Source organism: Aegilops tauschii, chromosome 7, assembly GCF_002575655.3.
Source record: "Aegilops tauschii subsp. strangulata cultivar AL8/78 chromosome 7, Aet v6.0, whole genome shotgun sequence".
Lineage (NCBI taxonomy): Eukaryota > Viridiplantae > Streptophyta > Magnoliopsida > Poales > Poaceae > Aegilops > Aegilops tauschii.
The window spans coordinates 164,414,959-164,434,248 of NC_053041.3; the positions used below are offsets into that span (position 1 = coordinate 164,414,959).

The 19,290-nt window shown below is 46.9% G+C and overlaps 1 long non-coding RNA gene across 1 annotated transcript; it reads left to right on the forward strand.

The window, feature by feature from the left end:
• The first annotated feature begins 12,873 nt into the window (after positions 1-12,873).
• Positions 12,874-17,002, forward strand: LOC141027979 (uncharacterized). Its single transcript, XR_012190048.1, has 7 exons — positions 12,874-12,951; positions 13,056-13,275; positions 13,819-14,082; positions 14,176-14,526; positions 14,641-15,121; positions 15,255-15,408; positions 15,518-17,002. It is a non-coding gene; the product is annotated as an uncharacterized lncRNA (long non-coding RNA).
• Positions 17,003-19,290: the final 2,288 nt, after the last annotated feature.

The window sequence follows — 19,290 nt, forward strand, 5'->3', positions numbered from 1 at the left end:
CGTCTTATCCATCCCTTGCATGTTATAGTTCATCACGAAGCTCTTGTAGCTTGGTGGCAGTGATTGAAGAATTCTGTCAATGACGCTATCATCCGGAAGATTAACTCCCAGTTGAATCAAGTATTATTATACCCAGACATTTTGAGTATATGCTCACTGACAGAACTATTCTCTTCCATCTTGCAGCTATAGAACTTATTGGAGACTTCATATCTCTCAATCCGGGCATTTGCTTGAAATATTAACTTCAACTCCTGGAACATCTCATATGCTCCATGACGTTCAAAACGTCGTTGAAGACCCGGTTCTAAGCCGTAAAGCATGGCACACTGAACTATCGAGTAGTCATCAGCTTTGCTCTGCCAGACGTTCATAACATCTGGTGTTGCTCCTGCAGCAGGCCTGGCACCCAGCGGTGCTTCCAGGACGTAATTCTTCTGTGCAGCAATGAGGATAATCCTCAAGTTACGGACCCAGTCCGTGTAATTGCTACCATTGTCTTTCAACTTTGCTTTCTCAAGGAACGCATTAAAATTCAACGGAACAACAACACGGGCCATCTATCTACAATTAACATAGACAAGCAAGATACTATCAGGTACTAAGTTCATGATAAATTCAAGTTCAATTAATCATATTACTTAAGAACTCCCACTTAGATAGACATCCCTCTAATCCTCTAAGTGATCACGTGATCCATATCAACTAAACCATGTCCGATCATCACGTGAGATGGAGTAGTTTCAACGGTGAACATCACTATGTTAATCATATCTACTATATGATTCACGCTCGACCTTTCGGTCTCCGTGTTCCGAGGCCATATCTGTTATATGCTAGGCTCGTCAAGTTTAACCTGAGTATTCCGCGTGTGCAACTGTTTTGCACCCGTTGTATTTGAACGTAGAGCCTATCACACCCGATCATCACGTGGTGTCTCAGCACGAAGAACTTTCGCAACGGTGCATACTCAGGGAGAACACTTATACTTTGATAATTTAGTGAGGGATCATCTTATACTGCTACCGTCAATCAAAGCAAGATAAGATGCATAAAAGATAAACATCACATGCAATCAATATAAGTGATATGATATGGCCATCATCATCTTGTGCTTGTGATCTCCATCTCCAAAGCACCGTCACGATCACCATCGTCACCGGCGCGACACCTTGATCTCCATCGTAGCATCGTTGTCGTCTCGCCAATCTTATGCTTCTACGACTATCGCTACCGCTTAGTGATAAAGTAAAGCATTACAGGGCGATTGCATTGCATACAATAAAGCGACAACCATATGGCTCCTGCCAGTTGCCGATAACTCGGTTACAAAACATGATCATCTCATACAATAAATTTAGCATCATGCTTTGACCATATCACATCACAACATGCCCTGCAAAAACAAGTTGGACGTCCTCTACTTTGTTGTTGCAAGTTTTACGTGGCTGCTACGGGCTTAGCAAGAACCGTTCTTACCTACGCATCAAAACCACAATGATAGTTTGTCAAGTTGGTGCTGTTTTAACCTTCGCAAGGACCGGGCGTAGCCACACTCGGTTCAACTAAAGTGAGAGAGACAGACACCCGCCAGTCACCTTTAAGCAACGAGTGCTCGCAATGGTGAAACCGGTCTCGCGTAAGCGTACGCGTAATGTTGGTCCGGGCCGCTTCATCTCACAATACCGCTGAACCCAAGTATGACATACTGGTAAGCAGTATGACTTATATCGCCCACAACTCACTTGTGTTCTACTCGTGCATAACATCAACGCATAAAACCAGGCTCGGATGCCACTGTTGGGGAACGTAGTAATTTCAAAAAAATTCTACGCACACGCAAGATCATGGTGATGCATAGCAACGAGAGGGGAGAGTGTTGTCCACGTACCCTCGTAGACCGAAAGCGGAAGCGTTAACACAACGCGGTTGATGTAGTCGTATGCCTTCACGATCCGACCGATCAAGTACCGAACGCACGACACCTCCAAGTTCAGCACACGTTCAGCTCGATGACGTCCCTTGAACTCCGATCTAGCCGAGTGTTGAGGGAGAGTTTCGTCAGCACGACGGCGTGGTGACGAGGATGATGTTCTACCGACGCAGGGCTTCGCCTAAGCACCGCTACGATATTATCGAGGTGTAATATGGTGGAGGGGGGCACCGCACACGGCTAAGAGATCAATAGATCAATTGTTGTGTCTATGGGGTGCCCCCCTGCCCCCGTATATAAAGGAGCAAGGGGGGAGGCGGCCGGCCTAGGAGGAGGGCGCGCCAAGGGGGGAGTCCTACTCCCACCGGGAGTAGGACTTCTCCTTTCCTTGTTGGAGTAGGAGAAGGGAAGGGAGAAGGACAAGGAAGGAAGGGGGCGCCCCCCTCTCCCTAGTCCAATTCGGACTAGTCCATGGGGAGGGGTGCGGCCACCCTTTGGGGCCTTTCCCTCCTTTCCCGTATGGCCCATTAAGGCCCAATACGAATTCCCGTAACTCTCCGGTACTTCGAAAACTACCCGAATCACTCGGAACCTTTCCGATGTCCGAATATAGTCGTCCAATATATCGATCTTTACGTCTCGACCATTTCGAGACTCCTCGTCATGTCCCCGATCTCATCCGGGACTCCGAACTCCTTCGGTACATCAAAACTCATAAACTCATAATAAAACTGTCATCGTAACGTTAAGCGTGCGGACCCTACGGGTTCGAGAACTATGTAGACATGACCGAGACACGTCTCCGGTCAATAACCAATAGCGGGACCTGGATGCCCATATTGGCTCCCACATATTCTACGAAGATCTTTATCGGTCAAACCGCATAACAACATACGTTGTTCCCTTTGTCATTGGTATGTTACTTGCCCGAGATTCGATCGTCGGTATCTTAATACCTAGTTCAATCTCGTTATCGGCAAGTCTCTTTACTCGTTCCGTAATACATCATCTCGCAACAAACTCATTAGTTGCAATGCTTGCAAGGCTTAAGTGATGTGCATTACGGAGAGGGCCCAGAGATACCTCTCCGACAATCGGAGTGACAAATCCTAATCTCGAAATACGCCAACCCAACAAGTACCTTCGGAGACACCTGTAGAGCACCTTTATAATCACCCAGTTACGTTGTGACGTTTGGTAGCACACAAAGTGTTCCTCCGGTAAACGGGAGTTGCATAATCTCATAGTCATAGGAACATGTATAAGTCATGAAGAAAGCAATAGCAACATACTAAACGATCGAGTGCTATGCTAACGGAATGGGTCAAGTCAATCACATCATTCTCCTAATGATGTGATCCCGTTAATCAAATGACAACTCATGTCTATGGCTAGGAAACATAAACATCTTTGATCAACGAGCTAGTCAAGTAGAGGCATACTAGGGACACTCTGTTTGTCTATGTATTCACACATGTATCATGTTTCCGGTTAATACAATTCTAGCATGAATAATAAACATTTATCATGATATAAGGAAATAAATAATAACTTTATTATTGCCTCTAGGGCATATTTCCTTCAAATAGTTCAATACACATTTGACAAGATGAATGCGTACTTTCTAAAGTACTCGATGGAAACGGATGCACAGATAGCAGGTGAGAACAATCGCAAGTACAAGTACAAGTTCCCACCCAAGGTTGATGAATGGTTGGAATTTCAATCACGGAAGGCGGACTCACAAGAAGCTATACTATATGACAACGAAGAGTGGAAGTACGAAGTGAAAGAGCCAGGAGGAACCACAAACGTTGGCCACCAACATGGAGGTCGGGCTTTCAAGGTGTCGTTAACACGTTGTGATTGCTCTTGCGGGAGGCCATTGTTGCTTCATCTCCCATGCTCACACTTGTATACCACCAGTCGCGTTAGGAATGTGGACGACAATCACCCACTCACCGTGAGGGAGTCGGAGTTCTCAATCATGATGGTCAAGAAAACATGGGCTCCCCGCTTTCACCCATACTTTGACCAATCACAATGGCCGGAGTACCATGGAGTTCAACTATGGCCGGATCTGGAGTTGAAGGTTGTTAAACGGGGTAGATGTAAGACAAAGCGTCTTAGAGGCGACATGGACGGATGGGGCCATGGTAGCTGCCGCGAAGCGGGCAACGACCAATTCCAAGAGCCTCGTGAGAGCTCCCGTTGTGGGGAATGCAAAGGTCATGGCCACAACAAAAGAAAATGTACGAAACCAAGCAAAAGGTCCAAGAAAAATGATGCAAGCACAAGCCAACAAGGAGCTACGCAAGGGGGCCAACAAGTGTCAAGCCAACCAAGTGGTAGCCAACAAGTGCCAAGGCAACCAAGTGGTAGCCAACAAGTGCCAAGCCAACCAAGTGGTAGCCAACAAGTGCCAAGCCAACCAAGTGGTAGCCAAAGAGGATCTAGGCAACAAAGAGGGCAGCAACTAGGACTTACAAGAGGCCGTGGTGGTGGTAGAGCTCGTGGTGGTGGTCTAGGCCGTGGTGGTGGTGTTGGACGTGATGATGGTCTTGGCCTTGGTGGTGGACTTGGCCGTGGTGGTGGTCAAGGGCAAGGTCGTTATAGAGGAATGTTTGGATACCTCTGAAAGAACATGCGATGCCCCCATGTTTGGTTTTGGTAATTGATGACAATCTCTATGGACTAATGGTTGCCTTGAGTTATATTTGAAGGGTTTGTTCATAGACTTTTCTTGGAGTCCATTTCTTGGTTTCAAGGAGAGTTTATGATGACCAAGGTGCTATTAAGGAATTATCCAAAGATTGGTCTTACATCATCCAAATGAATAGAGTTGGAAATATTCAAGGTTGATCAAGACTAAGTACAGAGAGTGTTTCAAGTTGATCAACACACAAAGCGTAGAAGATGTACCGAGAGGGATCAAGCGATCCCATGGTATGGTAAGCATTGTCAATTACGCTTTGTGTACTAACCCATGGTCTTTGTGAGAGTTCTATGTGGGGTTAGGTTATCTTCCATGGGCTTGCGTCAAGAGGAAGATCACATACAACCCATGGAGGATGACATCAAATCAAGGTTGTGGTGTGCAAGTTCAAGTGATGCATCATGAAGAGATCAAGTTCTTGAAGCTTGCCGTCCATTTTGGTGACAATGGACTTGTGAAGATGTGCCGAAGAGTGGCTCACCCATAGTGGAGTATGGGGGAGCAATCTACTAGTCTTCACCGAGCCAACGAAATCAAGAAAGGTGGTCCAACTTCAGGAAGTCAAGATCATCTACATCTAGCTCAAGTGTACTTTGTGCAAGGCAAAGGTTTGCCCTTGATAGGTTCTCTATTTTACCGGTCTCATGGTGGTAGTTTGGAGATCGGGTTATAGGATCGATTGCCGTACTATCAAGGGGGGCTCTTGATGAGTAGCTTGATCGTATCGTTCGCAGAGAGCTCAAACCATTGCATCCTTGCATCATCTTTCTTGGTTCTTGTTTGGTTCTCTTTGTGCGTCTTAGAGCTTATGGTCATCTTCTTGACAAGCTCAAGTTCATCGAAAACGGAGTTCACATGCTTCTTCCTTTGCGTTTTCGGTGTTGGAGGTTTTACCGGTCTTTTTCGAGGAAGGGTTCTCACCATTTTCTTTTGGGCCTTTTCTAATTTGCTTATTATTGTTATTTCTATCAATGTTGTGTTATCCCTTGTCGCTAGCTTTCCAACAAACTTGGTTTCGTTGGATTCAGAGTCCGTTTGCAGAAGGCAGTTTTGGTGTTCTGAAAAGGCTGCAGCGGTACTACCGCGGACATGAGCGGATGTAATTTTTTACTGCCGCTTCAGAGTGGTACTACCGCGGCTACTACAGCGGTTGTACCGCTCCGAACCAAAAACTCGTCCCAAGTCCATCGGAAGTAGGCACGGATGTATTTTTGAGTACCGCTCGCAAGCAGTAGTACCGCTACCCCTATAGGTAGTACCGCTACACCTAGCGGTAGTACCGTGAGGACAAGCGGTAGTACCGCTCCGACGGTTCTTCTGGCCTTTTGCCTCCTCGTCGTTGTTTTTCAAAGGGCTACTGCCGCCCTAGCGGTAGTACCGCTCCTTGGAGCGGTAGTACCGCTCGGTGCGGGGTGTGAGCATAACGGTTGGATTTTCCCCCACCTATAAAAGTGGGGCTTCTTCCCCAATGAACCTCATCCTTTGAGCTTGTGTTCTTCCCCATTGTTGACCTTCTTCGAGCTTGCTAACTCTCAATCCCTCCATGGATTCTTGCTAGTTTTCGAGGGAATAGAGAAAGGAGATCTAGATCCACATTTCCACCAATCACTTTCTCCTCTATGTGAGGGGAACCCCTTGGATCTAGATCTTGGAGTTCTTGGTGTTCTCCTTCTTGTTCTTCCTCTCATTTTCCTCCCTAGCATTAGTTGCTTCGGTGGGATTTGAGAGAGAAGGACTTGGGCACTCCGTGTGCCCTTGCCATTGCATTTGGTGCATCAGTTTGAGTTCTCCACGTGATACGTGGGAGTTACAAGTTGAGAAGCTTATTACTCTTGGGTGCTTGGTACCCTTGAGCTTGTTCCTCTTGGGTGCTTGGGCGCCCTAGACGGTTGGTGGTGTTCGGAGCTCAATCATTATGGTGTAAAGCTCCGGGCAAGCGTCGGGGTCTCCAATTAGGTTGTGGAGATCGCCCCGAGCAATTTGACGGGTTCCGGTGACCGCCCCCAAGGGTTGCCAAAGTGTACGGGTTCGGTGGCCGCCCCCAAGGGTTGCTATTTGTACGGGTTCGGTGACCGCCCTCAAGGGTCCCTTAGTGGAATCACGGCATCTTGCATTGTGCGAGGGCGTGAGGAGATTACGGTGGCCCTAGTGGCTTCTTGGGGAGCATTGTGCCTCCACACCGCTCCAAACGGAGATTAGCATCCGCAAGGGTGTGAACTTTGGGATACATCGTCGTCTCCGCGTGCCTCGGTTATCTCTTACCCGAGCCCTTTACTTATGCACTTTACTCTATGATTGCCATATTGTTTCTTGTCATATATCATGCTATCACCTAGTAGTTTATCTTGTTTAGCATAAGTTGTTGGTGCACATAGGTAAGCCTAGTTGTTGTAGGTTTTGTGCTTGACAAATTAACCACTAGGTTTATTCCGCATTTGTTCAAGCCTAAACCGTAATTATTTTAAGGCGCCTATTCACCCCCCTCTAGGCGACATCCACGATCTTTCAACCTCAATGGACATTTTCGTATGTTTCTCACTAACTATAATGTTTCATATGTTCTTGTTTTTCATATGTTCTTGTTGTCCTTATTCACTAATATGTTGCAATGTACATGTTCTTCCATTTGTTCTTATTGTCATTACTAACTATTATGTTTCACTCATTGTAGGTATGGCGGCTTCTCAACCCAACAAACCAACAATGAAGGAGGATGGCGAAGATGAGATGGCGGGATGGTGGGAGAAGGCTGCGAAGAAGCTGAGAGAGGAGGATGCAGCCACACTAAAGAAGAAGAAGGAAGAGGAGCTCGAAGAGAAGAGGAAGGAAAGAGAGAGAATGGACCATGAGTGTCGCGCTAGGGAGCATGCGTTGAAGAGGAAATGTGAGGAGGCACAGAAGAAGCGTCTCAGGGATTTTGAAGAAAGAACCATGAAACTTTGGGCATTTGAAGCTGAAAAAAAAGAGAGGGAGAACAAGATATTCATGGAGAGGGTGGTTAAGGAGGCTCACCGCATAAGGAAAAGGGAGGAGGAAGAGGAAGAAGGGAAAGGGGCCTTGCTCTACGCAATAGAGCTATGTCATCTTCAACTTGCTTGTGGACGATGACCGTGTTATCCTCTAAACTATGATCCTCGATTTGGTTGTGAACTACTATGTGCCATGAACTACTATGTATTTTGGACTCCTCCTCGATTTGGTTGTGAACTACTATGTGTCGTGAAGTACTATCTATTTCCTCCTCGATTTGGTTGTATGAACTACTCCTCAAGTTGAAGTACTATGTGTTATGAACTACTATGTGTCATGAAGTACTTAGTGTATATGTTGTCTTCACAGTTGTTTGCTTGCTATGTATCAATCCTACTGCACATCATCATACTATGTGTGCATATGCTATCCACACAATTCTATGTTTGCCAAAAAATTCGCTAAGTGCACGTGCAACGCCTAGCTCGGGGGCGCTGCACTTTACAGTGGGGCGCCTCCAGGCTAGGCGCCACACCAGCCTGTAACTTGCAAACTTTCTATTGCTCTCTGGATAGCTCTTCCCAGGCGTGCAACGCCTCCGAGCTAGGCGTCACACTAAGCGCCACATTGTATAGTGCAACGCCCCCGAGATAGGCGTTGCACTATACAATGTGGCGCCTCCAGGCTAGGCGCCACACCAACACTTAGTATTTTTTTGTCCCTCAAACTGGGTCATGTCAGGCACATTTTCAGGCATGCATCACAGAATAAACAGTAATGATCTTCATTATGCCATTTTCAACACCTCTTCACCTTCAACAAAGACAACATTTCTTAGAGTGAGCATCACTTCAAGTTCAACATTACTAAGACATACGATCACTTCAAGTTCAACATTACTAAGAGCTACCACCACTCCAAGTTCAACGACATGACAAGTTCGACATAAGCAAAACGCTCACTAGGCGAGTTACATAACAAATAGAGGACGACTACTAGTTCCTTGTGCGCTTTTTGGCTCCTCCCCCCTCCTGCTGGCTATCTTCTTCGCCTTCCTAGGAAGAGCAACACGCTCCGGCTCCGGCTCTGGTTCCTCCACGTCATCCACATAGTCATCCAAAGCCGCCATCCGCAAGGTGCCGGCCGTCCTTTTGCCTCTTTGGGTGAAGTCTTCAGGTGTGTATTTATTGATTCCCTTCCTAGGCTTTAACTCGTATGCTGACCGAACTTGATAGGTCCCCAAGGTCATATCATCAGCAACCTATTACAAAAACAAAAGATATGGAAAAGACCGTGTGTGAAGATAAATTTAGCAATGCATTAATAATTGAATATATGCTCATGCCATACCTCTTGGGTGACCGCACCCACATCCTCATCCTCCAAAGGATCACCATGGCCAGAAGTGGGATCTGATGGTGTCGCCGACCTAGACCGTTCAGGTGATACATACTCGGGGTCACGACAACCGAAAAGGTTTGATAGACGCCTTAACTTTTGGCCCTGGCGCTGCAACATGTACAAATGAATGAGCTATCGAACGTAGCAACACATGTTAAGTGGTAGTTTGAAGGAGATGTGAACCTTAATGAATGCTCAAAGTGCACCTTCCCCATCGCTTTTCCCAACCGGGGTTGTGTCTAGAATAGTCTCGGTCTCATCAACTGCTTTCTTGATCTGGGCACGCTATGAACAGAAACGGCATTAACGTGTTAGGCAAGCGAAGATGTGAATAGTGCGAATGGAAAAGCAAAAAGGGGAAATAACACAAAGTTCATCATTGGAGCTGTAGGGACTGAGGCGCCTTCCCTGACTAATTTGTTGTACTGGTGCTGGGTTAGCTAATCGAAAACGGTGGGATCTTCCAAAATCTCCTCAGCATACGCCGACTTGCATACATCCACACGGGTACTTGCAAGAAACCATGTGAGATAGTTGTTCGATCGGGCAGTGCTCACAAAGCTGGGCTCGTTTTCCAGCCTTAGCTTGCTCCACACTAAGCGCGAACTGTACGCCATACTTCCTGTGATGCTTGGCCCAATCCTTGACCTTCCGCTGCCTTCTTCTATCCAACCTGCAAGTTGGAAACAGAATATTAGCACCATCGAAACCGCCGAGAAGCTGCTAAGTGCTCAAGGTTAATTATATCTTACGCGTGTAGCAACTTGTCCGTGTCCTCCCACTCCGGCGGGTGTGGCTGGAACAAACCAAACTGGCAGTACACCCGATGTGGCAGGTGAAGCTCAACCGCCCAGTTGCATATGAGTGGGCACCGCATATGCCAAATATCCCTATCCCTAGTGCACATCGGATTCAGCCTGAACTCTATAGGGTTACCAAAACTATCCCCTCTTCCATACGGCTCCCATTCCACCTGCAAAATAGCATAGAATGCAAAATTGATTTCGAGTTACGATAGAAGCATGAGAATCACTTATGCAATGCCGAGTCACCTGCTCAGCTGTGACCGTGTCCAGCTCGCTCGTGTACAACTTGTACATGACCGAGGGATCATCCGTCGTCTCATTTAGCACATCCCACTTGTAAGCCCAAGTGGGGAGCCGTAGTGGGTCGTCTTTGTCGTCCCAATCCTCGAACTTCACGGTCTTCGGTCGTCCAACCGGCAATCGCTCCCAGCTCCATATACATAGTGCGAGCATACAACCACCAATACCTCCAGATTTCCTACAACAGGCGTCATCCAACTGCACATAAAAGAGAACATGATTGAATTAACAGGAAGATCACATTGATAATGTAGCAATGAAGTGAAAAATAAACAACTTTGTACCTGTCTATACAAGTAAGCCAGTGTCGCCGAACCCCAACTCCATTTGCTATCGAAGACGGTCAACGCCTTCAGCCATATCCATGGAGGATTCTTGCCTGTGCCATCAGCAAACATAGTCCTGGATATAACGTACCACATGTAGACACGAGAAAATGTCTTGACCTCATCCTCATTAGCTTCCTCGGGGCAAGTACCAAAGTTCCATGCAATCCAGCTGAAAGGAGCACCGACTGCGACTCTTTCCTTCTTCTTGTCTTTTGCTGCTGGTTCCGGAGGCTCCGGAGGAACCATAACGATAAGGGCATGCATCTGCTCACGCCACCCATCAGAATCGGTGCTCATACATAGAGAATTCCCCTCGATAGGAAAACTGGCGATCATAGCAATATCCTGGAGCGTCACGGTCATCTCCCCGGTCCGAAGATGGAAACTGTGTGTCTCCAGCCTCCAACGATCAACAAGCGTGGTGATTGCTGCAGCATTGTGTGGTGGCGTCAACCGGCTGACCAATTGAATGAAAGGGGGGAGTTCTGTCTCCCTTACATACGGTGTGTATCGCTCATCATAGCGCATCCCCCCAAGGTTGACCCCGTGAGACCGAATCTTCAGAGGTTGAAGCTCCTACAAACAAGCAAATCAGAAAATTACATATGGGGCATTTGTGTTTCACATAAACACGAAATTCATAATACCGGCCAATTTCATTATTACCCGCTGCTCCACCGACATAGCGTACGACCGGTGTTGATGGTCCCAGTGATCATCGAGAAGCCAAACCATCCTAACTATTTCAAACAAAGCTTTCTTGTCAACAGGATTATCTTTTGAATAAAAATAAACTAAAGTACGCCTACTATATGCAAAATTCAAAGCACATGTATCCAAAGCATTCTTGTCAATACAAATATAATTTCAATACAAATAAACAAAACTAGGCATACTTCATGCAAGATTCAATACAAATATCTTTTCCATAGAAATAACATGTCAACCTATGTACCCAAACCATATCTTTTCAATAAAATCAACTAAACTAGGGTTGCAAAATTAGGTATCTAATACATGCAAGATTCTAATAGATGCAACATTCTAATCTAACAAAGGTTCCCAAAATCTAATACATGCAAGATTCAATACATGCAAGATTCAAACAAAGGTTCCCCAAATCTTCAAAATAGCATACATTCTATGGATAGAAAGAAGGGGATCGGAGGAGAGTACCTTCTAGGATGGATTGGTGGAGGAATCCACAGACCAAATAGTTAGATCTGAAGGATTTGGGAGAGGGGATTGAGAGGGGGAGAGGAGAGGGCCGCCGCTGCCGCTTCTTCTGTAACTGGTGCAATGGGCTGGGTTGGGGAGGAGAGGGCCGCGACGGCTGCATCTAAGTCACCGTGCAGCGCCTAAGGGCTAGGCGTTGCACATTACATGTGTGGCGCCTAGCTCGGAGGTGCTGCACTGCTGGGTGCGGGCCCAGGGGCTGCCACGGTGGACAGAGGTGCAACGCCCCCGAGCTAGGCGCTGCACCGTAGGGTGTGGCGCCGGTGTGTCGGGCGCCACACAAAAAGGTCAGCCGCGTGAAAAAGTTTTGTGGGCAGTTCATTCTGTGATTTGATTTCGTCCACAGGTCAAAATTGTCAAATTTGCCCAGCCAGACGCATTGAATGCATATTAGCGCTGCCGACAGAAAATGGGACGATATGAGGTGGGGCCGTTGTATGGGGTGCAGGTACGGTAGGAATACGCGGTGGGGGTGAACGTTCGGCTGGCGGGAGCTGACGGAAGTGGGCTAAGCTGTCCGTGTCAGAACGTGGATCCAGGACCATGGTCCAGATTTTCCCGTTCAAAAGCCGCCGCCACCGCGGAACGCACACGACCACGTGTGAGTGCGTACGTTCTGCTGTTGCTTCGTTCGTAGCATGCAGAGAAAAAAATATAATAAAAATTGCCACCTCGTTAATTCTGGAGAGTCCTCGGGCCGTCTGAATATCCGGAGCGATGAATTTTTTTCCCCTCTTGATAGTATCTACCGCAGTTATGTCGTCGCAGGGTGGTTTGGTTTTGAGGGGCTTGGGGGCGGTGGATGTATGTTAGCTATGCGTCTGCCGACCCAGGTTGTATTGGCGAACCAACCTGTAGTTGGATGGTTAGAAAGACAGTGTATCCTTATTTCATTAGGGTTCAAGTCCCGGTGTTCGCATTATTTCTGAATTTATTTCAGTATTTCCGGCGATGTGCTTTCGATGGAAGAAGACGTTCACGTCGACGACGAGGTGCCTACGGTGACTTCGTAAATTTCAAGAGTACATGCCGTCTCAGTCTCTCGAAGGTGCTCATAGGAATAGGGTGTGCGTGTGTGCGTTCATAGGGGTGGATGTATGCGCGTATGTATGAGCACTTGCGTCTGTACTGATGTTTAAAAAAAACCTTGTATTGTGGGGGCGGAAAAAAAAGCTCTTGTGGTGAAGAGAGGAAAGGGGAAGGGAGGCACGCGCGAATAGGCGGCGGCGGAGGCGTCTTCCCAGTAGATCCAGTGTTCAGGTAACCTCATCCTAAAACCCCCCTCCCCGCCGCAGCACAATCTGCATTCCCTCTCAACGGGAGCATCCATTTAACTGTTCCTTTCTTTTCGTATGCGGCACAAGGTTGCCCATCTTTCCAGCCGGCACGGCGTCGGCGTGCTCCAAGCAGGATGAGATCAGCGAAGGGCGCGGGCAGGCGGAGAGGTGGGGTGCCGGCCTCTTCTGTGGCTGCCCACGACAGTTGCGGCGCCGCCGCCGGCGAGTGCACTGGCGAGAGCGCCCCAGCGGAGTCGGGGGAGTCGGCGGTAAAGCCTGATCCGAAGTCGACCGGCTGGATTAGAAGGTAGTACATCTTCAAGCTAACTATTTCCTGGTATTTTTGTACTGTACTACAAAAATGCTATGGTTGTGACCCACCACCTGAAACTGTCCGTGTTTAGATGTATAAAATGCAAGATAGGCGTGGAAGAGCGAACTGAATTTTCTGGACTGAGTACAAGCAGCTGGTCGCTGTGAGAAAAAAATTGCATCAACTAAAAAGTAGTGAGGGTGGCTCTGCTTGTCTGCCCTCCCCTGAATTCTTAGTGTTGACTGTGATAGGTGGTACTGGGAAAAAATGTTTTCACTTTACAAACGGGAAAAAAAACTAAAAAAATTTGTTTATTAGAAACCCAGTGCACAGAGTTGGGCTAAAAATGCCTGTAATTCTGAAAGTCTACAAACACTTAGCATAGCTGTTGGCACTTACAAAAATGTTTTATGGCAGTGCAGTCTTGTGACCTTGAACTCTGATGTTGAGGACTAACAGTGTAACTGTCGATGCGACAGGAAATCTAGAAGTTGTTATGTGTTCTGAAATTGGCGTTGATATTTGGTGTTTCTTCAGGGTACGTGTGGGCGCAAATCCAATTGAGCGGCCACCCTGCCCAGGCAGGGTGGGAGCGCTTGAGAAGACTATCAGGGGCTTTGTGGACAGGGAGTGGGACGAAGTAGTGAAGCCAGAGCTAGGGACAAATTTCGACTCGCTGACAGAGGCTAACGATTTTTAAACTTATATTCGTGGGAGCATGGCTTCGGCATTAGATACGGGAAAAACAGGCTCAATCCTGATAGAAGGAAGACCATGCAGGAGATTGTATGTGGATGCTCGGTAAGAATATAAAGCTTCAACTTCACACAAGCAATACACTTTTACACCTGGGAAAAATAATTTAATCCCGTTGAAAATTTGTTTGTGTTCCAGGGGAAGCCTCTCCGTGAGAATACAAGATCCTGTAGGTGTGAGTGTCCAGCAATGATTAGGCTGTTGAGGGCATCAGATAATGGGTATCCAGATTTACACCTGACGGATAAAGCTTATACTGGAAGCATCTGGCTGCTGGGCTGACCAGTGGGCCATTCCCAAGTTGTCAAGCTAATGGCCCAGATGCCGCTTTGGACGGCCCTAGAAAAACAGAAATCACTAGGACCGTACTGGACCCTGCTAGCTGGGCCTCATAAATGACTAAAGACAACCCACATGACCACTGTTCAGAAATGCACGCGTGAAGTGAATACCCGCGCATATACATGCATAAGCGTGGATCCCGAGGAGGTACAAGGGCTGAGATAGTGCTACTATATGCCAGTATGACCCATATGCAATTTTCGAAAATTCTAATGCTTTTTTGCTGACTTGGTTAGTTCTGTTTCTGTCTGGGACTTTCAGGTTAGCCAGTCTCATGCAGCGGCAATTCTGTCTACCAAGCTGAAGCGTCTGATAAGTACGATATCAAAATGCAAAAGGAAGTTGACACCGGAAAAGGTTTGTGGGTTCTTTGCTTGCCTGCTTATCATGCAAAGGATCAAAGTGAGATATGTGCTGAAGCAATGCAGCAGCACGAGGGGTGTTCTGAATTTACTAGGCATTGAGTTAAGTAGCAACAAGGAGCTGGCTAACGTCTCCAATTTGTGTGGCACGCAATATTAGCGTATGAAGCGGAGATCTTGGACTTTGGCGGCTACAGCTATTTTCTGGACTATATGGCTCACCAGAAATCGGTAAGTTTTCGATAACAATTGGATTCACCTTGTGATAATCGTGGAACAGTGTCTGTGCAGACAGGACCAAGCTATGGCACATAGAACTCGCGGGGTGGAGAGACGTTCTGTTCAGAGTTGGCTTTTTTTAGATAATCAGGGAGGCAAAGGTAACACGATTGCAAGAAACCATAGTTTATGCAAAATGCAAAGTCCTCTACACATTGATAGCATCAGCTAATACAATGTCCCCCTACACATTGATAGCATCAGCTAATACAATGTCCTCTACACATTGTACAGAAACTACGTCAATTAATTCGGATAGGAGGGAGTAGAATTATTCCTAAAACCAAGCCCCTACACAGTAATGCATCATCGTTGCAACCTCATCTACAGCATTCAATCATCATCACAGAACATCAAACCGTGCACCCTGTGCGACTCTCCTGGCAAGGTACTTCTTAGCATTCTTACGGGCAAGATCCCAGTACATAGCTCTTCCCTCGGGCGTTAAAGTAAGCATATTCCTATTCACACCTCTCATGACTGGATCTATGACCAAGGCCTGAAGCCTGGTGGAGTTATCTGCAACATGAGCTGCAAGTTCAATCTCACCCCGGGCCCCATGGAACCCTGTGATGAGCACCCTCTTAAGATGACCGTGGCGACACGGAGGAAGGCTCCTGATAGATAACTTCTCAAAGTCATTCAGCGGAAAGGAGCGGCGCAGAAACTGCATAGATCAAGAATAACATTAGCATTTTATTCTTGTACAGTGGCTTCTTCAGTCACAGAGAACACATGAAGACAATGCGAGTAGGTAACAGATGATATAGGAGGTATGCATTGTAAGGGATAAGATGATGATAACTTACATGTATATCTAACTCTTCTAGTAGAGGGGCACCTTTGAGAAAAGAAGCCAACGAGAGGAGATTGTCCTGACCAGAAAAATACAACCTCAGCTGTAGATACTTCAGATGAGAAAACTTGGTCACACCCTCTGGCAAGTAAAATACCTACAAATGCAGGTTTAACCAAGTGAATAGATGTGAGGGGGATGTAATCATAGCATCAGAGTGATCGAGCAGCAAACCTTCAATGTCATGCCTGCACTCAGATTCAGGTTCTGTGCATGGAGCATCGCTCGGGGAAGTTCAGTAATGGCATGCTCTAGCGTTAACGAAGGAAACTTCATTTCCACATGTCCTAGTTGCAGACTTTCACTGAGATCAAGAGGTACCATAAATCCATCATATACAAAAGTTCGGAGGTTCTTGGAGATGAAGTGTATTTTGTTTATGCAACTGTGCGCCACGTGCAAGTGTTGCCGACGCGGAAGTGACACCCTTATGCCATCATGCGGATGGCACATAACGATGCTTAATCTCTCAAGATTGGAGCAACTTGACAGAACAAGCTGAAGATCATTTGAAGAGACATCCACAATGCGAAGATCAAGCGCTTTGAGGTTTGGGAAACCACTAAAGTTGGGTTGTGCTTTAAGTGATACGAAGCCGAGATGAATTGCCTCGAGGCGGGACATGCTTTGCTTGTCGAAAAGCTCAAACGGGAACACGTGCCGATCATGTTTGCAGCATCTTAAGTCCTCGGGCTCCAACTCAATTGCTAGATTCTTTGCCCGTGACAGGACAGCAAATTTCACCCAGTTATTGAGATGATCAACTAGCAGGTTGTCGAATGGGAACTTGATCTGAAATTCTTCAACAGCCGTAGCACCACACTGCTTCAAGACAACATTGACACTTGCAATGAAAACCCGCGTGCGCTGCTCTTTGCTGGAAGTAGTACTGTTGGCACACATCGTGGCAGCATCAAATATTAGATTAGGGCATGACGTCCATGTGTGTCTCCACTTGGTTGAAAGAGGCTTGTCCGAACAATTTCATTCAGGGGCAGCTTTGATAGGATCAAACATAGGACATCCTGAAGCACAACCATACATGTCAGGAGAAGCAATTAAATTTCTGGCAACAAACACACATAAACAGATTTTGTTACAACAGAATATCATCGAATTCATGTTTTTTCTGGTTATTTTAGAGTTTATTACTCAGCTGTTTTTCATACTAGAATCTAAGTAAACTGGCGATGAATCACGAGTCACACGCACTGGATACTATTACGTGGTAGTAGATAAAGTAAAAATGCACACCTGTGGAAGGCTTTGGAACGGATCGTTGGGTTGTTGTTTCTTGGTGGAGACTGATCTGTCCTGTTGTTGTTTCTTCGTGGAGACTGGTCTATCATGGGAAAGCTTTGCTCTCTTATTACTTCATGTGGAACCTCTTTTTTTTTTTTTGAGAAACGTACGGAAGCATAGTTAGTTGGAGGTAGATAAATTCGGACCCTGCCGCTTACCTGGCGAGTTGGTGCGGTCGCTGGTCGTGAGATCCACCTGCGTGCAGGCAGAGATCCTGGAGTTGGAGCACTGGCTGGCTCCCGCATATATGGGCTGACGATTTAAGGTTTCCGACTAGGAAACGAAATATCTTCTCGTATCGTTATCTTTATATATATTTATTTTATTATATCATACTCGAAAACGTTATACACCTAACGTTCATTTTAAGTGAAAATTATGAGCGGATGATTGAGTGGCCGTTGGATGGGTCGCACGAATCTCATTGCACAGATGACTGCCGCGTACCGACTAGGATGAAAGAAATTGTTCGCACTGTAGTGAACGCTATCGACTCGACGTATATCGTCCCGACCACTTTATCCATCCTCATTTTTTGCCAGCCATTTCCACGCTTCCCTCCACCGCTCCACTGACCACATCCGTGCAAGATAGATCGGCCGGCGACCTCCTCCTTCTTCGTCTATGGCCGTCGAGGGGCATAACGCGGCGGTCAGGCCCCCTTCACCCTCTTAGGCGTTGGCCGTCCTCAGGGGCCGGTTGGGACGGCAAATACGCTCCGCGACATGTCTTGGTGTGGCTGCACAAGCATGGCTCCCCGGTGTCTCGCCTGCCTCGACAGCGAGCGCCGCCGCCGCTGGTTCGTGGTTGATGAGGGGGCGGCCGCCGGCTACCGCGATGCGTGGACGAGGCGAGCCTTGTTTCGCGGGGTGGGGTGGAGCCGCCTTTTGCTCGCCGCCGCATTCGAGGCTTGTGGAGGCCATGTATCTCTTTTTCCTAGATGTCGGCTACGACCACCCTGGAGGTGGCAACGCCTAGGTTTCCTCCGCTTCCTCGCCATCAACTGCTTCTTCTCGAGCTCTCGTTTGCCGTCGTCCACCGTCGATATCCATCACCTCGATTGTCCTCTGTTTCACCTGAGATGCACGATCTCGCCCCTGTTTCACACGCAGCTCACACCACATGCATATGCAGGAGCACACGAAAATGAAAATTTACGTGGTACTGCTAGGTACCAACAGATCTTCACTCGTCCGCGTCGTTGTCAAGATTCGTGTATAAGCTCAAAACCATTTCTCATTTCATATACATGGCAATACTGTCATGGAGAGTCTGACAGGTATCCACATACACTAGCGGGTGAAAACACTAGTCGAAAAAGAATCGCTTTTCTTTCCTCCCTTAGAAGAAATAAAGGGCGACCTAGCAGCTGCGAGTCCTTCCGCCACCGTCCTCCGTCTTCCGTCGGCGACCTCGGTCGTCGGTAGTGACGGGGGTTGATAACCCACAAGTATAGGGGATCGTTTGTAGCTTTCTTCGATAAATAAGAATGTCGAACCCAACGAGGAGCTAAAGGTAGAACAAATATTCCCTCAAGTTCTATCGACCACTGATACAACTCTACGCACACTTGACGGTTGCTTTGACTAGAACAAGTATGAAGCTATTTTATAAGAATAAAACTACGAGTACTTTGCGAGAATAAAACTATGAGTAAATTGTAAGACAATAAAAGTGGATAGCTTTTGTCAACAAGAAAGTCATTTGTCTCTAGACAATCGATAACAAGTACCGGTAATCATTCTTGTAATTTTATATGAGGGAGAGGCATGAGCTAACATAATTTCTCTACTTGGATCATATGCACTTATGATTGGACCCCTAGCAAGCTTCCGCAACTACTAAAGATCATTAAGGTCGTGAAACCCAACCATGGCATTAAGTATCAAGTCCTCTTTACTCCCATACGCCATAACCCACTTACCCGGGTCTAAACTTCGGTCACTCTCGCAACCCACCATAAGCGAACCATGAACATGTTGCAACACCCTCCAGTGAGGATCCCTCCGTTTGCGCGACACGGAGGGCACTGTAGGACAGCACCATAAATAAAATATACAATCATACCAACCAAGATCACGATTAACCCACAGGACAAAACCGATCTACTCA